Here is a 15270-nt window from a genome sequence, read left to right on the forward strand (position 1 = left end):
ACGGACATCAAATACAGTTAAAGCAGGGGTTATACCATGGGGGAGGAACATACAAAGCAAAAAAGAAATAATCTTATAAATGTGTTAGAAACAATCCCATGAAAGAAAAAAAAAACATTTGAATACAAATCTTAGGGTTCATTTCCCTAACATCAACTTATCTGACCTATTCTGCTTGACTCAGTCATATTCTAGTTACTGCAAATAAGGGAAACCATGGGAGATATATTTCTTTAGGTCTAGCATACTTCACTGAATATAATTTTTTCCAAGTCTTTCCATTTTCTAACAATTGGGGCAATGTCATTATTTCTGGTGGAGGCATAGAATTCCATTGAGTATATATACCACATTTTCTTATCCATTCATCTACTGAGGTTCATCTGGGTTGGTTCCATATCTTAACTATGGTAAATAATGATGCAATAAACATAGTCCTGCTGGAATTTTTAGTGTGTGTGGTCTTGTTTGTGAACTTCTGGGTCAATGCCCAAAAGTGGGATATGCTGGCTCATAGGGGAGCTCTATGTGGAGTCTTTTGAGGAACCTCCATATTGCTTTCCAAAGTGGTTGAACAAGTTTACACTGCCACCAATAGTGCAGTAAGGTTCCCTTCTGTCCACATCCCCTCCGTCGTCTATTGTTATTAAAGTTTTGATTATAGCCATTCTAACTGGGGTGAGGTGTTATTTCAATGCTGTTTTGATTTGCATTTCTTTCATGACTAAAGAGCATTTCTTCATGTGTTTCTTCATTCCTCGTCAGAGAAATTTCTTGTTAAATATTTAGGTCACTTATTTATTTGGCAGTTCTTTCTTTGAAGATTTGTTGTTGGGAGATTTAACTTTTTGAGTTCCAGGGATATTTTAGATATGAGACCCTTGTCTGTTGTACGGCTAGTGAAGATGTTCTCCCAATCCGTGGGCTTTCTAGTGATCTTGCTATCTATGTCCTTTGCCATGCAGAAGCTCTGCAATTGCATGCATTCCCATTTGTCCCATTTGTCTTTGATTTTGTTGTGTTTCTGGATCTCTATTAAGAAAATTTCGGCCTGTGCCAAGGAGACCTAGGGTTTCTCCTATTCCATCCTGTAATATTTTCAGAGTGTCTGCTTTGACTCTGAGGTCTTTGATCAATTTGGAGTTGATTCTGGTGCAGGGATATAAATAAGGGACTAGCTTTAGTTTTCTACAAGAAGCTAACCAATTTTGCCAGCACCATTTACTGAAGAGGCTGTCTTTCTTCCATTCTATATTTTTAGCTCCCTTATTGAAAATTAGATGCCTATGGGACTGTAGGTTCATTTCTGGGTTTTCAATTCTATTCCATTGGTCATCTTATATGTTTTACTTCATCTTTCCCTATTTGGATTCCCTTTAAGTTTGCATCTTGTCTTATTTTCCCAGCTAGCATTCTTATACTTATTTGAAGAGGATTGGAGAGAACAGACATCCTTATCTCTTTCCTGAATTTATAAGAAATGACTTTAACTTTTCACCATTAAGTATAATGCTGGCTATAGGTTCGTCAATCCTTAGCCAAAAGAACAGCACTGGAGCAATATCAGTTCCAAATTTCAAAGTATAGTGCAAAGCCATAGTAATAAGAACATCTTGGTACTGGCACAAGAACAGTCCTGAGGACCAATGGAATAGGACTGAAGATTCAGAAATCAATCAAGTGACCTATAGCCACCTAATCTTTGACATGGGAGCTAAAAAATAGAATAGAAGAAAGACAGCCTTTTCAGTAAATGGTGTTGGCAAAATTGGTTAAACACCTGTAGAAAACTAAAGGTAGATCCGTATATATATATATCAGCCTGCATGAGAACCAAGTCCAAATGTATCAAAGACCTCCAAATAAAAGCAGATACCATGAAAACATTACATGAAGGATAAAAGAAACTCTAGGCCTCTTTAGCACAGGCCAAAATGTTCTTAATAGAGAATCAGAAACAAAACAAATCAAAGAAAGGTTGGAGAAATGGGATTGCATGAAACAGCAGAGCTTCTGATCAATAGAAAGCACACTTACTGGGAGAAGTTCTTCATGAGTCATAAAACAGACAAAGTCTTATATCTAAAATATACTTAGGACTCAAAATCTTAAATCCCCCAACAACAAATCCTCAACGGAACAACTGCCCAATAAATAAGTGGGCTGAAGTCTTAAGGAGAGACTTCTTTGAAGATGAAATAAAAAATGTCCGTTAGACACATGAAGAAATGCTCAACATTTCTAGCCATAAAAGAAATGTAAATCAAAACATTGAGATTGCACCTCACTCCAGTTAGAATGGCTACAATCAAGAACTGTAATAAAGACAGATGCTGGTGGGGGTGTGGCTAAAAGGGAACCCTACTGCATTATTGGTAGGAGTGTAAACTTGTTTAATCACTTTGGAAAGCAGTATGGAATTTCTTCTAAAGACTCCATGTAGAGCTCCCCAATGACCCAGCAACCCCACTTTTGGACACTTACCCAAATGATCACAAAGCTACCAACACAACCATATTTTTGCAGTATTATTCACCATAGCTATGATATGGAACCAATCCCGATGCACCTCAGCAGATGAATGGATCAAGAAAATGTGGTACACACACACACACACACACACACACACACACACACACACACACACACACACACACACACACACACACACACACTGGAATTCTATGCTTCCATCAGAAAGAATGGCATTGCTCCATATGTTAGGAGATGGAATGTCTTGGCAAAAATTATATTGAGTGAAATAAGCCAGACCGAAAGAAAACATAGGGCCCATAGTTTACCTTGTTTTGCCTTCGAAGGATTAGAACATGTCTAGGACAAGGAAAGAAGATCATATGCTAAGAACATATGACCATACAAGATAATGTTAAGCAAAATATACCCCAAGTCAGAGACACAAGTGGTTTTTCCTTTCTTTCTTTTGTTTTTAATATGTTTATAATGCACTACGTAATTCTTTTGTAGGTTCATCCCCCCAGTGTATACCCCTGTTTTCACTGCATTTGATTCAAGTGTTCTGCATCATATATATATGATATAATATATATCTTATACCATATCATACATATTTTTAATTTGGGGAGTGGAAGGGATATAGCAGAATGCTTAAATGGGGATTCAGGTTGACCATTGTGACAATGAGATATACAGGACACTGTGTCGAAAATGAATTTACAATGTCAGGCAGGGTTCGAGGAGGGAGGAGTTGGAGATGTGAGGAGGGAAAAGATGGCAGGGGAAAAACAAAGGAGGAGGTAACAATGATGTATAAGAAATGCACTCATTACCTAGTCCTGTAACTCTGAGCCCTCTGTACAATATTTTTACAATTAAAATATATTAAAAAAATCTCTGCCTAGTGTAGATTTCTAGCGCTGCCCTCGGAATTGCATTTTCTGCCTATTCTGGCTGCGGTGAGGTCCACCTGCCCAATGGATCAGTAGTCTTCTAGACATCTTGGTCCTGAAGTGGGACTTGGATTATCCAGTGGTGGTTAGAACCAGGCCAAGGACAGGACAAAACCACTTCCAGGACATGGCTTCTTCATTCCCCATGCAACTAAGATTGCAAGCAGAATTTCTCTGACTTTGACTCCAGAAAACAATCAGTGAATCAAAAGGAAAATCCACCAAACACCTCACTCCTCCCCCCGCATTTCCTCCTTTCTCCCTGCTGGAAAAGTACAAAATAATTTTGCAGGCTTTGGCACACACACAAAATGCCCACCATCTCCCCTGGTAAACTAGGTTTCAATTCACTGTCATGTAAGTGGATAATGCTGCATTCATTATTCTGGACAACATCTTCAGGCTGTTTGATGCTTTAATTTTAGTTGTTGTTGGTGGTGGTGGTGGGGAGGCCTGACATCTGGGTCTGGGTGCTGTCCCTGAACTGCTCAGTTCAAGGCTAGCGCACTGCCACTTTAGCCACAGTGCCCCTTCCCGTTATTTCTGCTTATGTGGTGCTGAGGAATTGAACGCTGGACCTCATTCATGCAAGACAAACATTCTACCACTGAGTCTCCTTCCGGCCCTAATGGTTTAATAATTTAAAATTTCTTCTTGTCACTCATGGGGCTTCAACTCAGGGCCTGGGTATTAACATATCCGTGAAATCTTGAGCTCAAGGGGAGCCCTCTCCCACTTGAGCCACAGTGCCACTTCCTATTTGGAGATAAGTGACTCACAGACTTTCCTGCCAGGGTTTGCCTTGAACAGGTGAATTTTTAAATTATATTTCTTCTAGGTGTTTATTGGTACCTTACAGTTTTCTGGAATTTAAAGTTTTCTGTAAACTTTTGTCTTCAAGTAATCCAACAGCATTAAATATTACATTTTGAAGCTATCCTTTAGCACATCCATTTTGAAATTATTATCTTAAGATGAAACTCTAATTCTTTGTAGTAACAACCCATTAAAGTTCAAATGAGAAATATGCTAATTTTTCAGCAGCCTTGACTCTCCTTCCTTTTTTCTCTCTCCAGTATCTTTTCTTGTTTTGGAACAAGTGTCATGGACTGTCCAACCATTCAAAAGGAAGCTTATTCCATTAATTTAAGAGGAAAAGAATCCAGCCTGCCTGCATCTCAAGGCAACTTTGAGTATAATGTTAATCTAATAATTCATGTCAGTGGATTTTCAGTCATTTCGATTTTTTTTGTTTAACCACTCATTAAAGAGGTTCCATGAAGCAAGAATCAAAAATCATGTTCTGCTTTCTAAGAATTTTTAAGAAGCTAGTGATTCAACAAGACACATTCTCTTCTTCCAATATTCCACGGTGAAGAATTTCTCTTTTATCATAGCCCTTACCACTGACCCCTTCCCTTCAAATTTGTAGCTTTGTTCAATTTTCTTGTACCAGCTTGCGTTTTGGTATTAGCCTCAGTAATCTCCTTGTAGTATTTGACAATGAAATTCTATTTATTTTTAGAGAGCTCAATTCATGTTGCCAAAGGCAGCGTAATGAGCATATCATAAAGCATAAACCATTGAATATCATTAACATGATAATATGCAACTAATTCATAAATTAATATAAGTACCACATAAATGTGCATCTTCATATACTTTTTAAAATGCCAAGTAGTTACATATCTATGTCATAAAATAATTCAGATCACTGGTACATGAGACTAAGCTAAACCTTTTATATCATCCCCAATAATTTTTCAAATTTTCTTTTCTCATTAAGTTTCACCTTAGGGTCTGCTTTTCCTAGCAACAAGTTATAAGTTGATATCCCTGGATATTAGTCCCCTCTAAGTAAGCTTTTTTCTTCCCACTACTAGTTGGTTCCTCATGATAAATACCTGAGGAAAACGTCCCATTGTGCCTGCAAGAGGAATACCCAAGTCGACTGTCTGTGCCTACTCTTGCCTTGCTTTTTTTGGGAATGTGGTAGCAGAGTCAGGCGTGTCAGCAATCAGGTGGCTGGAACCATGGTGTTAAGAATTATGGGTAGCAAAATGAGTAGCAGAGAAAGGGAGTACCAGGGATAGGGTAATTGCTGAGTTGCAGTGGTAGAAAATTGGGTAGCAGCAACAGCTTTGTAGGGGTAGGGGTAGCTAATACAGGAATCCAGAAAAATTTAGCAGGGACAAAGAAGCATAGACAAATTGAAAGATAAAGGTTGTGAGGCATTGTGGGAATTCTTTGTCTACCAATGCTATAAAAACGGAGGAGGGTTATTTTAAACTAAAACTACAAAAGAAAATGTAAGGTCTTGGTGCTAACAAATATACCCAGGTGTTATTACATTAAACAAAGAATTCAAAATGGTTTTTCTTCATGAATACAGAGATCAAAGGTATTATAATACTTATTGCAAAATGCAAATTAAAGGGAAAAATAAGTCAGGAGTAAAATTTACATCGAATGTTAACATTTAAGAGGAAAAGAAGATCCTAGATGGCAAACTAAAGAAAAAGCAATATCAGAGCACTATATGTTCAATAATAAAGAAACATTAATTGAAAAATTGAGCTGGAATGTACACATCAGGCAAAGACAAGCAATCTGAGCCTACCACCAACAAAGAAACACCATAATGTATATCTTAGAAAAAGGAACCAAGTTCCTTATCCTTGATTTCAATAATAAACATACCCCCCCACACGCATGTATGCAACAGCTTAATCTAATCACATGCATTCAACATGAAACAAAGATCTTCCTGTAATATTTGAAACTCTAAAATTTTCAAGTCTTACTCTGAAAAAATTACAGGACGGAATAGGAGAAACCCTAGGTCTCCTTGGCACAGGCCGAAATTTTCTTAATAGAGACCCAGAAATACAAAAATAATCAAAGACAAATGGGACAAATGGGATTGCATTAAATTGCAGAGCTTCTGCATGGCAAAGGACATAGATAGCAAGATCACTAGAAAGCTCACGGATTGGGAGAAGATCTGCACAAGCCATACAACGGACAAGGGTCTCATATCTAAAATATACCTGGAACTCAATAAATTAAATCTCCCAACAACAAATCCTCAAAGAAACATATGCCCAATTAATAAGTGGGCTAAAGTCTTAAAGAGATATTTCTCTGAAGAGGAAAGAAGGATGGCCAATAAACACATGAAGAAATGCACAAACTCTCTAGCCATAAAAGAATTGCAAATAAGAACAACATTGGGGTACCACCTCACCCCAGTTAGAATGGCTATAATCAAGAACTCTAATAACATCAGATGCTGGAGGGGATGTGGACAGAAGAGAACCTTACTACATTGTTGGTGGGAGTGTAAACTTGTTCAAACACTGTGGAAAGCAGTATGGAGGTTCCTCAAAAGACTCCATATAGAGCTCCCCTATGACCCAGCAATCCCACTTTTGGGCATTTACCCACATGATCACAAACAAGACCACACACACTAAAAATTCCAGCATGACTATGTTTATTGCATCATTATTTACCATAGCTATGATATGGAACCAACCCAAATACCCCTCAGTAGATTAATGGATCAAGAAAATGTGGTATATATACACAATGGAATTCGGTGCCCCCATCAGAAAGAATGACATTGCCCCATTTGTTAGGAAATGGAAAGGCTTGGAAAAAATTATATTAAGTGAAGTAAGCTAGACCCAAATATACATAGGTCCCATGGCTGCTTTATTGCAATAAGTAGTATATGTCTGAGTCAAGCAGAAAAGGTCAGATGAAGTTGACGTTAGGTGAATGAACCCCAAGATAAGTATTCAATTTTCCTCTTTCATGCAGTTGTTTCTAACATATTTATAAGATGATTTCTATATTGCTTTGAATGTCCCTCCCCCACGGTATAACCCCGGATTTCACTGTATTTGATGTTGTTATAATTTGTGGAGTGGAAGGGCAAAAACAAATCGTTTAACTAAGAATACAGGTGGACTCGTTGCATCAATGAGATGTACAAATCATTATGTCGAAAAATGAACTTTACTACTTTCGTAGAGGGGTTTGGCCATCTACTTTCCAGCTGATCTCTTGGTGTAGAAGCAATATGTAATACAAAGCAATACAAACCAGTTCTTACTATAAAGAATTTTTCTCTGAACATCTTAAAAATAAATTCTGACAACATGAAATAAAAATCTCTAAGCTTAAAACATTCTTCTGGACAAGTTAAAGAATTACTGAGAACAAGTATTTTAAGAATAATTTCAGAGAGCTTGAACCCAGGGCCTGGGTTCTGTCTCTGAGATTTACTACTCAAGATTAGTGTTGCCACTTTGAGCCACAGTGCCACTTCCAATTTTCCCTTGATTAATTGAACAGAAAAGTCTCACCAATTTTCCTCTCCAGAATGGCTTTATACTAGGATCTAGAGGTCTAAGCTCTCTGAATAACTATGATGATAGGCATGAACCCCTGGCACCTGGCTAGAAAAATTGCTTACCTGAGACAGAGGCCAGTTAGTATTAAATGTCAATCATGTTTAACTTTGTAATATAAAGTTAACTGAAATGTCTTCTGCTAGAAATAAGGAATCAAATGTGTAGGTGGTTTACAAAGTTTTTATCAAAAGCCACATATTTTCCTTGTTTTATTTTTTCTTCCAAAATTGTGTGCTTTCCAGAATCATACCTTATCTTTCCTTGCTGGTTTCTTTAGTTTATCTCATACATGCCCACAGCTCCTTCATTTATAAATTCTTTATGTGAAGACCTTGCAAATATCTATTTTCAGTCCAAACCCCTTGTATGCACCTCTCATACATATATTCTACTGACATAAAAACTTGTGAAACAGTAATCATCTCTTATCATTACTGGATATTAATGTGTAAATAAAATTTAAGAAAATAAAGAATAACATAAATAAATATAACATGATTTTAATAGTAATGCTAAACATAAATACAACGTCGATTATTTTCTGAGCAATTTAATAAAAACCTCAAGGAAAAGAAATCAACTTTTTTGAGTGCTGATATTATGGTTTAAACTCAGGACCTTACCTTGTCACTTAGGCTTTTTCCCTTAAGGGTGGTGTTCTGTGTTTGAATGACAGCTCCCTTTCCAACTTTATTTGGGGGATTATATAGCGATAAGAATCTCACAGAATAAAAATCATTTGTGTCCCTATCTTGGGGTTCATTTCACATAACATCCTCTTATATGGTTATATGGTACCAAATACTAGTTACTGAAAGTAAGATTAACCATGGGATCTATGGTTATTTTAGCCTGGCTTATTTCACTTAATACAATTGTTTCTGTGTCTTTCCATTTCCTAGCAAATGGGGCGATGTCATTCTCTCTGATGGAGGCATAGAATTCCATTGTGTGTGTGTGTGTGTGTGTGTGTGTGTGTGTATCACATTTTCTTGATCTACTCATCTACTGAGGGGCATTTGGGTTGGTTCCATATCTTAGATATGGCAAATAATGCTGCAATAAACATAGTTCTGCCGGTAGCTTAGTAGGGTCTTGTTTGTGAACATTTGGACAAATGCCAAAAATGGGATTGCTGGATCATAGGGGAGCTCTCAGTCCTGGAAAAAATTATAAAAAGTGAAGTAGGCCAAACCCAAAGAAACATAGGTCCTATGGTTTCCTTTATTTGCAATAACTATTATATGTCTCAGACAAGCATAAAAGTTCAAAAGCTATGTACATACGACCAGATAAGATGATGTTAAGCGAAATGAACCCCAAGATAGGGTTTATAATCTACCATGTGTTTTGTTTTTCTTTTTATGTTCCTCCCCCATGGTGTAACACCTGTTTTCACTGTATTTAATGTCAGTGCCCTGCGTCTTGTATACACCCTTCTCTAGCTTGGGGAGGGGAAGGGATAAAATAGTTAATTAGTGATACAGGCTGATCCATTGCAACAATGAGATGCACAAGACACTATGTTGAAAAAGGATCTTTACAATATAGACGGGGAAGAGGGGAAGCGAAGAGGGGGGAGTATAGTTGTGGAGGTAGGAGGGGAAGGTTAGGGAAAAACTAAGGAGGAGGTAACAATGCTTGATAGAAAATATACTCATTAACTTGCTCATGTAAATATAACCTATCTATACAGGATTTTTACTATTAAAACTTCTACTGAAAAACAGAAGGTGTGCCGGGCACCGGTGACTCAAACCTGAAATCCTAGGTATTAGGAGGTTAAGATCTGAGGATCACGGTGCAAAGCCAGCCTGAGACTCTTATCTCCAATAAAACCACTAGAATACCGATACGGGTGCTATGGCTCAAGCCGTAGATTGCTCCCCTTGATCTGAAGAGTGCAGGGACAGCGCCCAAGCCCAGAGTTCAAGCCCCACGACCGACAAAAAACACACACACACACACACACAAAACAGAAGGTGTCATGTACACCATATATAGTAGCCCACATCTGAAATCCCAGCTGATTCAGAAGCAGAAATGATATGCATCATGGTCTGAGGCCAGTCCAGAGAAATAACTGCCAAGACAACCATCTCAACAAATGAACTGGCCATAGTGGTTCATATCTGTAATCCTAGTTAATTATGTTATGAGGCATTGGTAGCAAAGTCTGTCAGTCTAAGATCAGACCAGGGCAAAAAGTCCAAGTCCTCAAGTAAATAAAATGGACTAGAAGTATGGCGAAAGTAGTTGAGCTGCTTGGTGCTATACAGACAAATTCCTGTCTAGCAAGCAGAGAACTCATGAATAGAACCCTAGTAATATTCCTTTCTTCCACAAAAAGGCTAAATAATTTTGTCCTATTTGAACATCTAATTTCAAGGCCACTGACAAATCAGAGATGGTGACATTCTCTTAAAAATTAGGTATTCAAAAGAGACAAAGTTCTTTATGTTTTGAAAAAATTGAAAAGGAAGGAAAATGCATGTGATTTTTGTTAGCTACATAATTCTTGTAAACAAAAAATGTACTCAAGTATTTAATATATATCAATACTTGTGCTTATATCCATGTATGTATAAATGTGTGTATGTATATAATCATTTATATATATACATACATATATATGTATGGTTAATCTCTTTTCTTTGTAGCAAATGGTACAAATGAATCTGTACAATCACTACTCATAGGCATGAACAGACAAAGAGAATGAGCAGAGAACTCATACTCAGGAATCTGGTTAGCCCATAACCCTGAAAATCTTTTACATCAGTTTGCATGTATCAGTTAGTGCAGTACAGGGACAATACGATGGCAGTGAGATACCAGGCAGATGACATGAGAAATGAGAGCCACAAATGGTACAATATTCTTTTTGATGGGTAAGTAGAATTTCCAGTGTGTGTGTGTGTGTGTGTGTGTGTGTGTGTGTGTGTGTGTGTGTGTGTGTGTGTGTGTGTCTAAGTGTGTCAGTCCTGGGGTTTGAATTCATGGCCTGGATGCTATCCCTAAGTTTTTATGCTCAAGGCTAGTATTCTACTACCTGAACCACAGCTCTGGTTTTTTTGGTGCTTAATTGGAGAAAGGTCTCATAAAGACTCCTGCCTGCACTTGCTTTCACATATAATCTTCATATCTCAACTTCCTGAGTGCTAATATTACAAGGGTGAGCCACCACCATTATGGTGAGCTCACAAGTGTGAGCCCTCTACCTCTTACCTATAACCTCGGCCGTCCTCTGAGTTCCAGAACTGTATGTCTCACCAAGCTCACATTTTTTGACAGTGTTGTGGCTTGAACTCTGGGTCTGGGTATGTTCCTGATCTGCTTTTGCTCAAGGCTACATTCTATCACTTAAGCCACAGTGACACTTTTGGCTTTTTCTGTTTATGTGGTACTGAGGAATCCAACCCAGGGCTTCAAGCTTGCTTGGTAAGCACTCTACCACTTAGCCACATTCACAGCCCAAGGCTTACCTCTAACAGGAACTATGAGGGTGGAATTTATTGGCATATTATTTTCAGCATAGAAATCGCTGGCCATTTCATATCTTTGCCAGGATTTGGGACCAGTGTGAGACTCGGCAATGCGGAATGATGAATGAGTGATAGCCACCAGGCCTCAGAGATCTAGGCTCACAACTTACAGAGGGATAGGGAATATGGAGCCAGAACGTTCTACAACTCCTACAGCCTAGGAAGAGTGGTCTCCCTGGCTGCTAGATGTCCCAATGGGACACCTCAGCCAGAACATAATGCACCCGTTGCATACCCCAGCCAAGGCAAGCCTTCTGGGCTTCAGTTATTAAATGGCACAGAAAGATGCTTTGTTCAAGCTACTGGCTCAGGCTTAGTACTTTCTGAGGGTTTGTCCCAGCTTGCCAGGTTGGGGGTCTGGTCATGGGCAACCTGATGAATGCCCATCATTCATACATCATTCATAAATACACAGAGACATGGAGTTATTGCCTTCTTTTTTTTTTCTTTGGCAGGACTGAGGTTGAAATATGAGCATAGGCACTATCCCTGATCTCCTCTTTCTCTAGGGTAGCTCTCAGCCCTTGAGCCACAGCCATAACCCTTGGGGATCTTTTCCTGTGATCTCTTAGAAATAAGAGTGTTGTGGACTTTCCTGCCCTGGCTGTATTCAAATTGGCATTCTCTACATCTCAGCCTCCTGAGGAGCTAGGATTACATACAGGAGCCACTGACACCTGGGTTACTTTTCTTCTTGTTGTTCTTTTTTGAATCCTGACAATCTGAAATCTTCAGTGTCATTCCAATGATTTGCATTCGAAGTAAACTTCCCAGGCCTGGAGTATGAATGCCAGGACTGCCACACACAAATGGAGGGAGATCCTGACAAACTCATTCCTATTTATGTGAATGGTAGTGGAATGTTATAAAAGTAATTAAATTTGAAGTTACTTCATGATTCTATTTTAGAAAGCCACACAAAAATTATTACATTTTCATTTTCCTTTCTAGCACCATGTTATGATTCCCCTAATGGAAGGATATTGATTAATTTTTAATTAATGCTTTTGTAAGTATTCAACTATGATACTTCATTAAAGGGAGACATAACTTAATAACTAATTATTGGTAACTATATATATATATATAATCTAATGATATCCTCACATTCTCTCTCTCCATATATATATGCATATATATACATCACTCTATACCCCCCTCTCTTTCTCTTTCTCTCTCTCTCTCTCTATATATATATATGTATATATATATATATATTTGGCACTACTGTGGATTGATAACAGGTCGTCAGAACTTCCTGGCACCTCAGTTTGTCAGAAGTTGGTGTGCTAAGACTGTGACCCCATTTATGGATTGGGCATTGTAGGCTGTGAGTTGAAATCCTAGCATTGCCAAAAATTTATTCATGGATTACGAAGCCACTTTTCACACATTTTTTTTTCCTGAAAAACTGTCCTGGGTCTCATAATGATGTATACTTCATATGCAAATATATCCTGTGTGATAGGATATAATAAATGAAATGTTATATGTGTAATAATACTAAGTGAATAAGGGTAATAAACCTCATACTCACTAAACTCATGTATGTATTTTTCCAGTGCTGGGGCTTCAATTCAGGCCCTGGAAACTGGTCTGAATTTCTTGTCTTCAAGGACGGTGAGCTTACCCTTCACCCACAGTTCCACAGAGATACCTAGATACTGAGTTCAAATCCCAGGCCTTCCAGAAAAATGGTGCAAATTTCAAGCCAGAGCCTTATTTTATTTTATTTTTGCCAAGCATGGGGCTTGAACTCAGGTCTTGGCATCTCTGCCACAGCTACCTTGGGATCCTAGGACCCAAATTCAAATCTCGGCGTTGGTAAGAAATAAAATAAAAAGGAGAAAGATAAAATGGAGAAATTCAAGAAGGTGGTTTTGCATTTTTTCCCTTTGCATTGTGACCACCCTGCATGTAAATGACAAGGCCCACAAAGTGTACATGATATAGCATACTGAAGTTTGGCTGGCTATTAGGGAAGCCATAGCCAAAACCTCAAATTAGGCCTGGAGGTCAAATCCCCGGACTGCCACTAAGTATTGGCATGAGATTCTAAGAAACCCATTCCCATATACATCCATACGAATGGAATTTTATAAAAGTAACAAATTAGTAATTCGTGTACGAGTGTACTATAAAATATACACAACAATTATACTACATTGACTAATTTTCAATTAATACTTTATTATGTATTCAACCATAACCATGATACTTAAAAGTGGAAGGAATAATTTGATTGTCAATAATGGGTAGTAATATAATATATGTAATTTCATACTCTACAGACTCCTTTCTCTTGTTTTATACATATATATATATATATACATATATGCCAATCTACACATTTATCTCTTCATACACTTGTCACTCCTGGGGCTCAGTGGTATAATGATGGCTAGTACATACAAAGCCCTGGATTTGATTCCTCACTACCACATGCATATAAAAATCCAGAAGTTGTGCTCTCACTCAAGCAGTTGAGCATTAGCTTTGAGCACAAAACTTAGGGACTGTGTCTAGACTCTTACTTAAGGTCCAGGATGGGCATGAAAAAAAGATTGAATGTGACTGCAACTCTATAAGGAAAGGACTTCAAATACCTCATCACAGAGCAAGCCGGGAGACTGATACTGACAGCTGCTATCTAACCTGACTTAGTCAGAGGTATACTTCTGCAACTCAGCCACACAGAACAAGAACAAGATGCTGCTGGCTTGCTCACCCCTGTCATCCAAGATTCTCGGGGGCTGAGATCTGACACTGGTGGGTTTAAAATCCTGCCCTGGCAGGGGTGTGGATCAAAGTGATACATCTCTACACTTGAGCAAAAGATCTTAGGACAGCACCCCCAACATTTTAGTACAATCCCTGTGGCTGACTCCCCCACCAAAAAAAAATACCCCTCTGAATCATTAGATGTGAACTTTGTGCAGTTTGTGATGTTTTTCTGAAAGAATGGTGATACTGATGAAAGCAACTGAATACTAATGACAACTTGTGGGATACATCTATGTGATAAGTCCTTCCTGGTGTGCTGGGGCCCTCACGGGGTGCTGTGTGCTGAGTCCTGCATAGGATGCTATGTGCTGAGTCCTTCACGGGGTGCAGTGTGCTGAGTCCTGCATTGGGTGCTGGGTGCTAAGTCTTTCACAGGATGCTGTGTATTGAGTCCTGTAAAGAGGGTTATTTGGAGCCCAGCACCAGTGGCTCACACCTGTAATCCTGACTACTCTGGAGGCTGAGATTTGAGGATGGTGGTTCAAAGCCAGCCCAGGCAGGAAAGTCGCTGAAAATCTGATCTCCAATAAACCACCAGACAACTGGAAGTGTCGCTATAGCTCCAGTGCTAGAGCACTAGCCTTGAACTGAAGCGCTGAAGGACAGAGTGCAGGCCCAGATTTCAAGCCCTATGACTGACAAAAAAAGAGTGTTATGTATTTTGTCCTTCAAAGGATGCATTCTTTCATCTTGTTCTTGTAAGAACTCCACAACTGAAATGACTATTCAGAAAAGAATATTGAGGCAAAGATCTGTCCCCAGGGCAGGGACAAAATTATGTATTACTGAAGACTAGTGAGTTGTCTACAGGAGACAATTGTTTTGTCTTGTTTTTTCTAAGTCATGAACCTTGAACTCAGGGCCTAGGCTCTGACCCATAGCTCCTGGGCTCATGGCTAGCACTCCACCACATGGAGCCAAGGACCCCTTGCAGCAGAGTGCCACGGCTTAGAGTTCTATAACCGAGGTCAGTCATCTTGCCTTCTCAAGAAGCTGAGATCTGGTTTCCAAACTATCCCTGACACAAAAGGTACCATCAGACTATTATCTCCAATTCACATCTAAGAAAACTCAAGTGGAAGCAAGGTGCTT

Source organism: Dipodomys spectabilis, unplaced genomic scaffold (assembly GCF_019054845.1).
Source record: "Dipodomys spectabilis isolate Male_0828 unplaced genomic scaffold, ASM1905484v1 ptg000415l, whole genome shotgun sequence".
Classification (NCBI taxonomy): Eukaryota; Metazoa; Chordata; class Mammalia; order Rodentia; family Heteromyidae; genus Dipodomys; species Dipodomys spectabilis.